Consider the following 15,994-nt stretch of genomic DNA (forward strand, 5'->3'; position numbering starts at 1 on the left):
ATCCCTAATAAGAGTGGGGATGTGGAGGGGAGGGTGGCCTTCCCACAAGGGGAAGGATCGTGCAGACTCCAGGTTGGTTGGCTGTCTCTGGACAACGGCATGCTTGGTTTGACAGGCTGGCATCCTTGTTGTATTCTGGGGGCAACAGGGTTAAAGGACATCATTTAATCCGTAACCACTAGATGACAAAAGACAGGTATTAATTTTTCAATGACCCACATTAGGGAAAAGAAGGGCTTCTTTGGAGGAAGGTGTGCCAGGTACATCTCACCTGTCCAAAACCCTTTTGCCCATTATACTTATTTTGGACTGAGGGAAATATTTTAGGTTTCCCCCATCTCAGGCCTCTGGGCTTTTTCTGTCCAAGCCATTAGGATAGAAAAGAGAAACCAGTTTTAAAGTGAAGCCCACAGACCACCCCGTTCTTCACCAACCCAGCCACTTAGTTCAGCCAAACCATTGAGTCTCAGGAGGCAGCAATGCAGACAGGATTAAGTGAGGCCTATGCATACAGATAATCACTCAGGTAATGAGATTGTAGGCTTATGCCCTTTGAAAACAGAAAACACATGTTAATTTATGTAACATAACCCACATACAAGTCTCTAAATCTGTAGGACTGTCTTATCGGAAGGAAAATCCTTGTCCTTCTAATATTCACTGAACTTGCATTTCTATTCTTTATATTTTTATTCCCCCCCCACTAAAAAATTTTCTGTTTGTTTGTTTTTCCACTACAGTTGTCTCACTTTTTTTCCCCCTCTTGCTTCCCTGCACCCTGCCCCCCCCCCACAGTCAGTCCCCACCCAGTTGTCCATGTCCATGGGTCATTCATACATGTTCTTTGACTAGACCCTTCCCCTTCTTACCCCTTCTCTCCCTCCCATCTCCCCCTTTGTTACTGTTAGTTTATTCCTTGTTTACATACCTCTGGTTCAATTTTGCTCATTTGTTTGTGTTGTTCATTAGTTTCCTGTAACAGGTGACAGCATAAGGTAATTTTCTTTTGTTGCCTGGCTTATTTCGCTAAGCATAATTCTCTCTAGTTCCAATCATGTTGTTGCAAATGGTAGAAGTTCCTTCTTTCTTTCAGTACTTATTCATTGTCATTTTCCCCCTTTGTACTCGTGTTCCTCTCTGTCTCTCTGTTTCTTCATCTTCTTAAAGCAGACCCTTTAGCATCTCTTGCAATGCTGGTTTGGTGGAGATGTATTCTTTTAGCCTTCTTTTGTCTTGGAAACTCCTTATTTCACCTTCCATTTTGAATGAAAGCCTTGCTGGGTAGAGTATTCTTGGTTGTAGGCCTTTGTTTTTCATTGCTTGGAATATTTTTTGCCATTCCCTTCTGGCTTGTAGTGTTTCTGCTGAGAAATCTGATGATAGCCTTATTGGAGCTCCCTTGTATGTTATTAGTTGTTTCTCTCTTGCTGCTTTTAGGATTCTCTCTTTGTCTTTGAATGTTGGCATTTTAATTATGATGTGTCTTGAAGTGGGCCTGTTGGGGTTCCTCTTCATTGGGACCCTCTGTGCTTCCTGGACTTGCGTGACTCTTTCTCTCGTCATGTTAGGAAAGTTTTCTGTCATTAGTTTTTCAAAGAGGTTTTCTATCCCTTGCTCTTCTTCTTCTCCTTCTGGAATTCCTATGATACGGATATTATTACGTTTCATGTTGTCCTGCAGCTGTCTTAGAACCTCTTCAGTCTTGTTCAGTCTTTTTTCATTTTGTTGCATTGTCTGGGAGTTTTTGTGTAGGTTGTCCTCCAGCTCGCTGATCCGATCTTCTGCTTCCTCTAGCCTGCTTTTAATTCCTTCTACTGTGTTCTTCAATTCAGAGATCGTATTTTTCATTTCCTCCTGGCTCTTATTGATAGCTTCTATGTCCTTTTTCATGCTCACGTAATTTTCTGTGAGTTCCTTGTAGTTTTTCTGGAGTTCTTTGAAGTTTCCGCTGAGCTCATTCAGCTTCTCCATAATCCATGTTTTGAATTCCATATCTGATAGTTCGCTCCCCTCTATTTCATTTAGCATTCTTTCTGGGGATTCTACCTTTCCTTTTGATGGGAGGTTGTTTCTCTGTCTCCCCATTTTTTTGACTCCTATTGTTTGTTGGTGCTTCTTGGAATGATCTGCACTTCCTGGATCTGCCTCTGGTGGCGTCAGATCATGTACCAGTCTGGCCCTAGGCAGCCTGTTGGAGACTTCCAGGGATCTACTGCTGTTGTCTGTCTTCTTTGATTGTTAATCTATTCAATCTGTGATTAGCTGTCAGGCTTAAGGACTGTGGGTGTGGCAGCTTAATTCCTGTAGGCAGGGCTTTTGCTTCCCCTCAGGCTGACGCCACTTGGAGGGGAATGGTCTACCCGCAGTACTGGGGATGAGTCAGCACTGGGACCCAGTCAGCTGCTCCTCCAGTTCTCCCCTCAAAGCCACCGTGCCAAATTCTCCCCAAGTGTCTCCAGTCCTCTCTGCCTTCCCTCTGCTTGAGCCCAGGGTAAGTGGTGGCCAAAATATTTTCGTATGTGATCCACTTAAGAGCTCTTTTTCTCCTGCTGTTTCTCTCCGGCTAGCAAGAAAGCCTGTGGCTTTTCGCTTTTCACAGCTGATACTATTTTACTTTCCACTCTGTCGCTGTAGGCTGGGAAGCCCAGCTGGGGGTTTAGACCCTGCCCTTCTCAGGGGGAATCCCCGGCTGCTGAGCTGTTTTTCAGCCCCTTCAGCTGCCACCCGTGGGAGCCCAGCCAGCCCTTCCACGTCTCCGCACTCCCTACCGGTCACGTTGTGATGTAGCGGCCTTTTCTGTCTCTCCGTGGTTATAAGACTTCTCTCCAGCTGGTGTTCGGTTCGTTATTCCAGATGATTTCTCCAAAATTACATTGTAAATCCAGACTAGTTCTAGGAGGAAGTTAGTGTAGCTTCCACTTACTCCTCCGCCATCTTGTTTCTCGGCTTATGGCTTTTGAAAACAAAATACACATGTTAATTTATGTAACGTAACCCACAAACAAGTCTCTAAATCTGTAAGACTGTCTTATTGGAAAGACATCCAGTTGCAAGGCATTTGATATTCTTCTTGCCTGTAAATTAAACATCTTTGATGATACCACATAGTTTAACTTTCAAATGAAAACATTTTAAATGAAAAGAAACTTTAAAGACAGTTAGCTGCACTACTTTATAGTCTACCACTGATCATTGTGATTTTCCTTGAATAACAATTTTTCTCCCTAAGATTACCCTGGTCATTAAAGGGACAGCATTAAGTCCATTTTTAATTTATCTTGTTCATTTGCATAAACACAACAAGAGCAGCAAATGATCACTTATGATCTTTAGTTCTGCTTTGCTGGAGCTTACGCAAGGGACATTTAGGGTGACCTTCAGTCTGCCCTTCAGGGCACAGAAGCTGAGCCACATACCTGGCATTCAGCCTTGCCTGTACACACCTGTGTTTTCCAAGTCCTTCAGGTTTTCCATTGTGCCTTAAGGTCCCTTCTAGCCATCTTTCAGGAAAACAACATTCATTCCTTCCCTGGAAAGATTGCTGTCGACCGCACAACCAACTCTGGTACCAGGCCTTTTATTAGCTTCGAAAGTCATTCCCAGTCCCTCGGGGCTTTTTGGTAACAACCAGAGCCCAAGCATGTCTCCTTTAGGCATGGCATTCCAGTCAACGTCTTGGTCAAGAAAAACCTCTATTAACAACTGGTCTTATTAGTATTATGCAAAGAAACTGATGTCATTACTTACTTCTTTAGAATGCCAAACTCTGGAGGGATCAGATAGGGAGAAAAATATACAGTGTGAAGAAAAAACCTTGTCCTTCTATTATACACTGAACTGGCATTTCCATTCTTCATATTTTCATTTTTCCCCCACTAAAATTTTTTTGTTTGTTTTTCCATTACAGTTGTCCCACTTTTTTCCCCCCTCTTGCTTCCCTGCACCGTGTCCCCCCTTCTCCCACATTCAGTATTTACTTCTTAAACTAAGAAAACCCTGTGTTCTCCATCCTAGACATGCAACTAATATCAAGATTACTAAAGAAATAGTGAAGTTGACACTGTACAAAGCATCAACATTGCTTTTGCGGTCATAATATTCTTACAATTCACTGTGTGTTATAGTTGACAGTGAAATCACTAGAGTATGCAGTAGCAGAGATGGCTATTTCATGAAAACTAGGTTTTTCTGTGATGGTCTCTGGATATTCGTATTAAATATGTAGAAAAGTAGATAGGAACAGTGAAATTTGTGTGATTCTCTCGTTCACGTGTGTTTACCACTCAGTTTCTTTTGTATTTACTTCTTAAACTAAGAAAATCCTGTGTTTTCCATTATGGCAAAGGAACTAACATCAATATTACTAAAGAAATAATAAATTTAACACTGTAGACAACATCTATACTTTTTCTAATGATTCCTTCAGTTAGAGCATTGCTTTCACTGTCATAACATTCTTACAATTCACTGTGTGTTATAGTTGAGAATGGAATCACTATAGTATACAGAAGCAGGGGCAGTGGTTTCATGAAAACTAGGTTTTTCTGTGATGTTCTCTGCATATTCCTAATAAACATGTTGAAAAGTAGTTAGAAACAGTGAAATTTGTTTGATTCCTCTCGTTCACATGTGTTTACCATTAAGTTTCTTTTGAATTTACTTCTTAAACTAAGAAAACCCTGTGTTCTTCATTCAGGTCAACCAAACTAATGTACAATAAACATACTAAAAATACAGCCCAAAAATTACAGTGGATTCTGTAGTAAACTAGACTTACTTGTTTGACATTGTAGAACATTGCTTTATATTAGTTAACATATGTACATAAAAATCTGAAGGTGAAACATATTAGAATAAGAAAGGTGCAGTAATTTCTATGTGAAAATTAATGTTCAACATATTTACCAAGAATCCAGGCCAACCATCACAGGGAATTCTGTAGGAAATTAGACTTACTTGCTTGAAATTGTAGAACACTGTCTTCTATTGTTTGACATGCACATACATAAATATCTCAAGGTCAAACATATTAGAAGAAGAAAGGCACACCAATTTCTATGTGAAAATTAATGTTTAACATATTCATTAATAATCCAGGCCAGTCATCATAGTGGATTCTGCAGCAAACTACACTTAGTTGCTTGAAATTGTAGAACATGGTATTATATTGGTTAACATGTACATACATAAATATGTTAAGGTCAAACATATTATAGAAAGAGAGGCACACTAATTTCTACAAGAAAATTAATGTTCAAAATCTTTGCTAAGAATCGAAGCCAAATATCACACCGGATTAAAATACACTTGCTTGCTTAAAGTTGTAGAACACTGTTTTATATTTTTAAGATGTACATACATAAAAATCTCAAGTTCAAACATATTAGAACAAGAAAGGCACAGTAATTTCTATGTGAAAATTAATGTTCAATGTATTTACCAAGAATCCAGGCCAAACTTCACAGTGGATTCTTTATGAAACTAGACTTACTTGCTTGAAATTGTAGAATACTGTTTAATGTTAGTTAACATGTACATACATAAAAATCTCGAGGTCAAACATAGTAGGATAAGAAAGGCACACTAAGACTTCTGGGCAAGATGGAGGCCTAGATAGACAGGCTGCATCTTCCTCCACAGCTAAGAAGGAATACAACTATCTCAAAACTAGAGATGACCAGAGGTTGCAGAAAATCGAGATGCATGAAACTCCAACAAACAAAGATATAAAAAGAAATACCTAGACAGGTAAGAGGAGTGGAGTTGGGGTGGAGAGAAAGCAGTGTGGCAGCAGTAGCAGCAGCGGCGGGCTGGTGAAAAGTGCAGTCACACATTTAAAAAGTAGGGAGGAATGTTTGAGGAATGCTCCCAGCGCCAGACCAGACCACACAGCTCACAGTTCCAGCGTGGGAAAAAATAAAGCCTCATTGCTTCTGACTGTGAAAACTAGTGGGCATTGGAGCAGAGGAAGAAACTGCCAGTCTCTCAGCAGAGTTCACTTGTTTAAAGAGCCCTCACCATTCTAGAACGTCTGCAGACTCACCCACTGGGAACAACGGCCAGGGCAACAGGTAGAGAGGTGCCAGTCCCATACATACAGGAAGCAGGAGAAGTACCTGGAAGGGGGGGGGGATGAGTGCTGAGCACGAGGCATTTTTCACTCTCAGATCCCTCCCCCACATATGGCACCACAATATGGTGAAACTGGTCACCCTGTACTGATGAATCCCTAAGGATCTGCCCCTTACAACATAACAGCAGCAATAGCTCTACCTGGGATGCAGAGGCAAACAAACACAGGAACCTGTCAGAATGAGGAGAAAGAGAAGTATGGCCCAAAAGGGGGAATGGATCAAGGTTCCAATGGGAGAACTAAGCGAAAAGGAGATAGCCAGCCTAAGAGATGAGGAGATAGACAACCTGACAGATGCAGAATTCAAAACACTGGTGATAAATATGCTCACAGGTTTGACACATGTGCTTGAGTACAGCAAATGCATAAGGAAAGAAGTGAAGGCTATGCTAAGTGAAACGAAGGAAAATCCACACAAAACCAATAGTGAAGGGAAGGAAACCGGAGTTCAAATCAATGATTTGGAACATAAGGAAGAAAAAAACAGTTAACCATTGCAGAATGAGGAAGCAAGAATTGAAAAAAATGAGGAAAACCTCCCAAATTTTGTGAAGGAGATAGACATACAGATCTGGGAAGCACGGAGAGTCCCAGGCGAGCTGGACCCAGAGGGGACCACACCAGAACTCATCATGATTGAGATGCCAAAGGTGAGAGATAAAGACAGAGTCCTGGGGTCAGCAAGAGAGAGGCAGAGAGTTGCCTACAGGGGGGTGCCTATAGGACTATCAGCTGATTTCTCACAGGACACTGCAGGCAGGAAGGGACTGGCAAGAAGTATTCAAGGTGATGAAAGGCAACCTGCAACCAGAACTATTCTATCCAGCAAGGCTATCATTTGGAATGGAAGGGCAGATGAAGTGCTTTCTAGACAAGGTAAAGCTAAAGGAGTTCATCGTCACCAAGCCATTATTATATAAAATGTCAAAGGGACTTACTTAAGAAAAAGAAGGCCAAAACAATGAACACTAAAATTACAACAAATTCACAACTATCAACTGAATCTAAAAATAAAACAAAATCTAACTAAGCAAACCAGAATAGGAACAGAATCATAGGTATGGGGATCATTTGGAGGGTTATCAGCTGGTAGGGGGGAGTGGCAGAAATGGGGATATGGTGCAGAGATTGAGAAGCATAATCGATTGGTACAAAATAGACAGGGAGAAGTTAAGAATAATATAGGAAAGTGTGAAGCCAAAGAACTTATATGCACGACCCATGGACATGAACTAAGGGAGGTGGGACTGCTGTAGGGAAGAGGGGTACTGGGCAGAGGGGATCAAAGGGGGAAAAATTGGAACTACTGTAACAACATAATCAATAAAATATACTTTAAAAAAAGAGGTCGTCATGCAGTGTTGATAGAAATGGTGTAGGATAGACTCAAGAAAAGAGCAACTGAACTTGGCAGATAAAAATAACTATGAGTAGGATTATTGATTTATTTGTAGTACTTAGGAGATATAAAAGGTCTGTTTGAAATCTTCCATTCCACTTTTTTGGAATCAAAGACTGGTTGAGGAAAGACAATGACTGTTGTGGGAAAGGGTAGAAAATTTAGAGTTTAAAGCTTATGGATTCTATTTGGAACTCTTATAAAAATCCTGAGCAGAACCTGGCCGCTGGGGCTCAGTGGATTGAGCATCAGTCTGGTTCCATTCCCAGTCAGGGCACATGCCTGGGTTGCACGCCAGGTCCTCAGTTGGGGGCGCATTGATGTTTCTCTCCCTCTCTTTCTCCTTTCCCCTCTCTCTAAATACAAATAAATAAAATCAAATAAGTAAAAATAAAAATTTTAAATAAAAAAAAAGTCCTGATTAGAGACAGTGTAAAGAGATGAGGCATTAACAAAGACAAATGTTAAAAAAATGACGATTAAACACGAACATCCTTCAAATGGTGTAATATTTCTCCTAACATCTGAACTTTTAAAAATCTCACTGTTCTGAGGCAAGCCTCAAAAAATTTTATTTTTCATTTAATGACTGACAAAAGGGCATGAATTCCTCATATAGGCCATGTGATGGCTAATTTTATGTGTCAACTTGACTGGACTATGGGATGCACATGTAGCTGGTAAAACATTTTAGACATGTCTTCAAGGGCATCTCAGCAGGAAGTAAGCATTTGATTCAATAGACTGAGTAAATAATACTCACCCTCGCCAATGTGATGGGCATCATCCAATCCACTGAGAGTATGAATAGAACAGAAAAGGGTGAAGGGAAGGCAAATTCTTGGCTCTCTCTTCTTCAGCTGGTACATCTATTTCCCTTGCTTTCAGAAATCAGAGCTCCTGGTTCTCAGGCCTTGGGAATTCAGGTTATACCACTACCCCCAACCTTTGTTTGCAGGCTTTCAGACTCAGACTAAATCACACCACCCACTTTTTTTGTTCTCCAGTTTGTGGAGGGCAGATTGTGGGACTTCTTAGCCACCATACCACGTGAGTCAATCCTACAATAAATCCGTATCTATATATCTTATTGGTTTTATTGCTCTGGAGACCCTTAATACAGGCCATTTCTTCATACAAATGCCATTCTACTATAGGAATAAAAACCACACTCAGAAGTATAAGCTGACTTCTTCCCTTTCCCCCCTCCTTCCATTCCTTTTTCATCCTTTATTTTCTGGGGCAAAGTCACATGTCTGTGGTAGTAGGGGTGTGATGAGCAGCCCAGATGGCTCAGTGTGGGGTGACAGAGTCTGAGCAGAGAGAAAGCCAGGTGTGAACATCAAAGCCCCAGTGGAGTGGAGTGGTCATTCCATGGAGGTGTGGTGGGGCAGAGGTTTTAGCCTAAGTAGAGTGAGAAGGTAGAGTGGCCAGATTTAGCTCCCCAAAAGACAACAAAACAAAACCTGCAACCCAGTTACCTTTAAATTTCAAATAAATAATAAATAATTTTTTTTTAATTTTATTTTTTGGTTACTCAATTACAGTTGTCCCATTTTTCCCCCATTGCTCCCCCCTCCCAGCCCATCCCTTCTCCCAAAATTATATCCCTCCTCGTTGTCCATGTCCATGAGTCATTCATATACTTTCCTTGACTAGACCCTTCCCTTACTTATCCCCCTTCTCTCCCTCCCCCCTACCCCCTACTGACTACTATTCTAGTCTTTACCTATTTAGTTCGTTTGTTTGTGTTGCTCTTTAGTTTCCTGTATTGGGTGATATCATATGGTATTTTGCTTTCTTTGCCTGGCTTATTTCACTAAGCATAATTCTCTCTAGTTCCATCCATGTTGTCGCAAATGGCAGGAGTTCCTTCTTTCTTTCTGCTACATAGTATTCCATTGTGTAGATGTACCACAGTTTTTTGATCCATAATTTTTTAATACAAATATTTCCAATCTTGCATGGATTATTTGTAGTTTACCTGAAATTCAAATTTAATCGGACATCCTGAATTTTATCTGGCAATACTAGTATGAGAAGGGCACCCACATAAGGGACAGCCTGTTGTGTAGGGTGTTGGAGCTCAAGTGTGATGAAAAGAGCATCCCTGAGACAGGTGGGAAGTGACCAAAAATGGTAGGTTAGAGCTGGAGCAGAGAAAGAAGGGCACTGGCAGCAGGGGTGTGAGATTCCTAAGGCCACTGTACCTCATTATCATAAATATGGCAGCTTAAAACAACAGAAATCTATTTTCTCAGATATGAAAGTCAAAAACCTGAAATCACGGTATCTGCAGGGCAGTACTACAACTGAAGGGTCTTGGGCAGAATTCTTCATGGCCTCATTCTTCCTGGTTCAGGAGGCTCTACGTATTTTTTGGCTTGTGGCTGCAGATTCTCCATCTTTGCCTCTGTTTTAAAATGGCCTTTCCCTCTTCTTGTGTCTCTCTTCTCTGTTCTCTCTTCTCTCTTCTCTCTCTCTCTCTGTGTCTTTTATAAGGATACCTGTCATTGGTTCTATAGCCCACCCAGATCATCCAAGATAATCTCATCTTGAAAACTTTAAATTAAGTACATCTGCAAAGCCTCTTTTTCCAAGTAAAGGCACATTGGCAAGTTTCAGGGGTTAAGATGTGATCATATCTTTTGGGGAACCAACATTCAACCCATGAAGTTACATAAAGGAAACTGATTAAATAAACAAATAATTGAAAGATAATGGAAGCCTGGTTCCTCCTACTGGAGAACAATATGAAAAAGCATTGTACTGGAGTTAGGTGGGAATTGGTATCAGTGTAAACTCATGGTTTTCAATATACAGGGTTGGGCAAAAATATATTTACAGTTGTTATATGGAAAAATAATACAATAATAAGTAATAATACAAAAATAAACTCTGTGTTTCATGTATTTACAACTGTAAGCCTACCTTTAACCACCCTGTATAGAGGTAAGTACAGTATAGACTAAATTCTGGGTGCATATGTATGCCTGTATGTGCACATGCTGTCTACTGTTCAGCAACATCTCAACAGCAATGAACATGTCTAGCACCAGGCCTTGGCTTTTCAATAACCTTTTCCCACAGATGGGGATCAGATTTCCTTGAAGAAATGCCAATTCTAGACTCATGCAAGGAAAGTATAAGGTAAGCCTAGAATATGTTGCTGAACCATAAAACAAAAGTGCTCAAAGAATAAAAGGGGCATGTCTCAAGGACACAGAAGCCAGCTTGAATAGGCTCCCAGTTGCCAAATTGTAGATTACTTGAGCATCAACATAAATCAAAGAAGAGTGGATTATAATTCAATGAGTAAAACAAGAATCATGAGTTCATACTGATCAAAATGAATAAATGAATGGAAAGTCTAATAAAAAGTAGGCTATTTTCATGCTTTTAAAGTACCTCTCCACAAAATATTTTCTTAATTATTTTATTTTATTGTTGTTCAATTACAGTTGTCCTAATTTTTCCCCCATTGCTCTCCTCCGCCCCACCCATCCCCTACACTCACAGTCAATTCCCACCCAGTTGTCCATGTCCATGGGTCCTATATACTTGTTGCTTGACTAGACCCTTCCCCTTCTTTCTATCACTATCCCCCTCCCCTTTCCCTCTGGTCACTGTCAGTTTGTTCCTTATTTCCATGTCTCTGGTTCTATTTTACTCATTTGTTTGTTTTGTTCATTAGATTCCACTTATAGATGAGATCATATGGTATTTGTCTTTCACTGCCTGGCTTATTTCACTTAGCATAATACTCTCCATTTCCATCTATGCTGTCATGAAGGGTAGGAATTCCTTCTTTCTGCTGCATAGAAAGATCCACTCATTTACTGATGGGCACTTAAGCAGTTTCCATCACTTGGCTATTATAAATAACTTTGCTATGATCATAAGGGTACCCAGGTTCTTTTGAAATGGTGTTTTGGAATTTTTACAGTATAATCCTGGCTGTGGGATCACTTGATCAAAAGGCAGTTCTATTTTTAGGTTTTTGACGAAATGCCATACTGTTTTCCACAGTGGCTGCACCAGTCTGCATTCCAACCAACATCCTCACCAGTACTTGTTGTTTGTTGATTCCTTAATGATGGCCATTCTGATCAGTGTGTGATGGTATCTAATTGTGGTTTTAATTGCTTCTCTCTGATGGCTAGTGATGTTGAGCATATTTTTCATACATCTATGGGCCATCTGTATGTTTTCCTTGGAGAAGTGTCTATTCAGGTCCTTTGCCCAGTTTTTAGTTGGATTGTTGCCTTCCTAGTGTTGAGTTGTATGAGTTCTTTATATATTTTGGAGATCAAACCCTTGTCTGAGGTATCATATGTTTTCCCATATGGTTGGTTCCCTTTTTATTTTGCTGATGCTCTCTTTAGTCATGCAGAAGCTTTTTAATTTGATGTAGTCCCATTTGTTTATTCTTTCCTTTATGTCCCTTATTCTAGGAGATATATTGGCAAAAATATTACTACATGGGATATCTGAAATTTTACTACCTATGTTTTCCTCTAGGACTTTCATGGTGTTGTGACTTATACTTAAGTCTTTTATCCATCTTGAGTTTATTCTGGGGTACGGTGTAAGTTGGTGGTCTGGTTTGTTTGTTTGTTTTTTTCTTGTACCTATCCAGATCTCCCAACACAATTTATTCAAGAGGTTATTTTTACTCCATTTTATACTCCTTCTCCCTTTGTCAAATACTAATTGACCATAGAGACTTGGGTTTATTTCTGGGCTCTCTATTCTGTTCCTTGATCTATGTGTCTGTTCTTATGCCAGTACTATACTGTTTTGATTATAATGGCCTTGTAATATAGTTTGGAATCAGGTATTGTGATCTCTCCTGCTTGGTTCTTCTTTCTCAAAATTGCTGAGGCTATTTGGAGTCCTTTACGGCTTCATATAAATTTTTGAAATGTTGTTCTATATCTGTGAAATATGTCATTGATATTTTAATAGGGATTGCATTGAAATATAGATTGTTTTGGGTAATATGAACATTTTAATGATGTGCATTCTTCCAGTCTATGAACAAGGTATATGCTTCCATTTATTTGTATCTTCCTTAATTTCTTTCTTCTGTGTTCTGTAGTTTTCTTAATTCAGGTTCTTTACCTTCTTGGTTAAATTTATTCCTAGGTTATTTTATTTTTCTTGTTGCTATAGTAAAAGGGATTTTATTTTTCTAGTTTCTGTTTCTGATATTTCATTGTTGATGTACAAAAATGCCTTCAATTTCTGAATATTGACTTTGTATCCCACTATTTTTCCAAATTCACATAATAGGTTGAATAGCTTTTGGTGGAGCCTATAGAGATTTCTATATACACTATCACATCATCTTTATAAGACAGTTTTACTTCCTCTTTTCTAATTTGGATGCCTTTTATTTCTTTTTCTTGTCTGATTGCAGTGGCTAGAACTTCCAAAATTGAATAGGAGTGGAGAGAGTGGACATCCTTGTCTTGTTCATGGTCTCAGGAGGAATGCTTTCAGTTTTTTCCCATTGAGTATGATGTTGGCTTCAGGCTTCTCATATATGGCCTTTATTATGTTGAGGTATGCTCCCTCTACTCCCACTTTTCTGAGTGTTTTTATCATAAATGGGTACTCTATTTTATCAAATGCTCTTCCAGCATCTATTGATATGATCATGTGATTTTTGTATTTCATTTTGTTTATGTGGTGTATATATTTATTGATTTGGGAATATTATACCATCCCTTCATCCCTGGGATGAATCCCACTTGATCATGGTATATGATCTTTCTAATGTGTTGCTGGATTTGGTTTGCCAATATTTGTTGAGGATTTTAGCATTTATGTTCTTCAGCAATGTTGACTTGTAGTTTTCTCTCTTTGTTGGATCTTTACCTGGTGTTTGTATTAGAATAATACTGGCCTCATAGAAAGTTTGGGAGCCTTCCCTCTTCTTGAATGTTCTGGAACATTTTGAGAAGAAAAGGAGTTAGCTCTTTCCTAAACATTTGGTCACATTTGCTTGTGAAGCCATCTGGTCCAGGGATTCTGTGTACCAGAAATTTTTGATTATTGCTTCAATTACACTAGCTGTTATTGGACTATTTAGGCTTTCTGCTTCTTCTTGATTCAGTTATGGAAAATTATATGTTTGTAGAAATTTATCCATTGTACCCTGGTTGTTAAATTTCTTGGCATATAGTTGTTCAGAATAATTTCTGAAAATCCTTTCTATTTTTTGTGGTATTGGTAATTTCTCCTCTCTCTTTCCTGATTTTATTTGAGTCCTCTCTTTCTTTTCCTTAATGAGTCTGGTTAAAGGCTTGTCAATTTTACTTATCTTTTCAAAAAACCAACTCCTGAATTTTTCAATCCTTTGAATTGTTCTTTTAGTCTCTATGTCACTTAATTCTGCTCTGATCTTGATTAGTTCATTCCTTCTAGTCACTGTGGGATTTGTTTGTTGTTTCTCTAGCTATTATAGATATATAGGGTTAAGATTATTTTTGAGATTTTTCTTTTTTAGGTAGGCCTGTATTACTATGAACTTCCCTCTGGACTGCCTTTGCTGTGTCCCATAGCTTTTGGGATGTTGTGTGTTCATTTTCATTTGTTTTCAGAAACTTTTTGGTTTCTTTCTAGATCTCATTGTTAACCCATTCATTGTTTAATAGCATTATACAATGCTATTGATTGATTTCTAGTTTCAAGCCATTGTGACCTGAGAAGAGGCTTGATATAATTTCCATTTTCTTGAATTTGAACTTGTTTTATGTCCTACCATATGGTCTGTTTTTGAGAATGTTTCATTTGCATTTGAAAAGAATGTATATTTTGCTTTCTTGAGGTGAAATGTTCTGTATATATCAATCAAGTCCATTTGATATAGAGTGTTGTTTAGTGCCACAATATCCTTGTTGATTCTTTGGAAGACAGTGGAGTGTTGAAATCCCCTACTATGAGTGTGTTTCTGCCAATATCTTTTGTGAAGTCCTCTAAGATTTTCCTTATATATCTTGGTGCTCCCATGTTGTGTCATATAGTTACATGGGTTATATCTTCTTGATGGATTCTTCCTTTCAGTATTATAAAGTGTCTTTTTCTGTCTCTTTTTAAGGCCTTTGTTTTGAAGTCTATTTTGTCTGATATAAGTATTGCTACCTCAGCTTTTTTTTCATGTCCATTTGCTTGGAATATTTTTTTCCTTCCCTTCACTTTCAGTCTGTGTAGATCTTTTGTTTTGAGGTGGATCTCTTGTAGACAGCATATATTTGGTTCTTGTTTTCTTACACATTCAGTTACCCTATGTCTTTTTATTGGAGTATTTAATCCATATACATTTAAGGTTATTATTGATAGGTACTTACTCATTTCCCTTCTTCCCCTTGTACCCGTGTTCCTCTCTCTCTCTCTCTTCATCTTTTAAAGCAGGCCCTTTGGCATATCTTGCAACACTGGTTTGGTGGAGATGTATTCTTTTAGTCTTCCTTTGTCTGAGAAATTTCCTTATTTCACCTTCCAGTTTGAAAAAGAGCCTTGCTGGGTAGAGTAGTTTTGGCTGCAAGCTTTTGCTTTTATTACTTGGAATGTTTTTTGCCATTCCCTTTTGGCTTGTAGTGTTTCTGTTGAGAAATCAGCTGATAGCCTTATCAGAGCTCCCTTGAATGTTATTAGCTGTTTCTCTCTCGCTGCCTCTAAGAGTCTCTTTTTGTCTTTGACTTTTACTGGTTTAATTATGATGTGTCTTGGAGTGGGCCTCTTTGGGTTCATCTTGATTAAGACCCTCTGTGCTTCTTGAACTTGTGTGACTTTTTCTCTCATCCAGTTGGGGAAGTTTTTTGTCATTATATTTTCAAACATATTTTCTATCCCTTGCTCTTCTTTTTCTCTTTATGGTATCCCTATGATATGGATAGTATTAAGTTTAATGTTGTCCTATTGTTCCCTTAAGCCCTCTTCACTCTTTTTGAGCCTTTTTTTGGTTTTGTTGCTCTGTCTGGGATGTTTTTTCTACTTTGTCCTCCAGCTTACTGATTTGATCCTCTGCTTCTCTAGCCTGCTTTCATTTTTTTCTACTGTGTTCTTCATTTCAGATATTGAATTTTTCAGCTCCTCCTAGCTCTTATTGATATTTTCTATGTCACTTTTCATGCTGGAATAGTTAACAGTAAGTTGCTTGTAGCTTCCCATAGTTCTTTGAAATTCTCATTGAGCTCCTTGAGTGTTCTTATCACCATTATTTTAAACTTGGTATCTGATAATTGGTTTGCCTCAATTTCATTTAGCAGCCTTTCTGTGGATTCCTCCTTTCCTTTCTTTCTTTCTTTTTTTTTAATGTGTTTTATTGATTACAGTGTTACATTTGTTCCAATTTCCCTTCCCTCTGCTCCCCTCCACCCGGTGGTCCCCCGCCCTCCCTTTGTCCCCCCCTTTTAGTCCTTGTCCATTGGTTGGCATATAGTTCTTCTCAACCT

The sequence above is a fragment of the Furipterus horrens genome, unplaced genomic scaffold (genome assembly GCF_987537825.1).
Source record: "Furipterus horrens unplaced genomic scaffold, mFurHor1.1.pri manual_scaffold_10, whole genome shotgun sequence".
NCBI lineage: Eukaryota > Metazoa > Chordata > Mammalia > Chiroptera > Furipteridae > Furipterus > Furipterus horrens.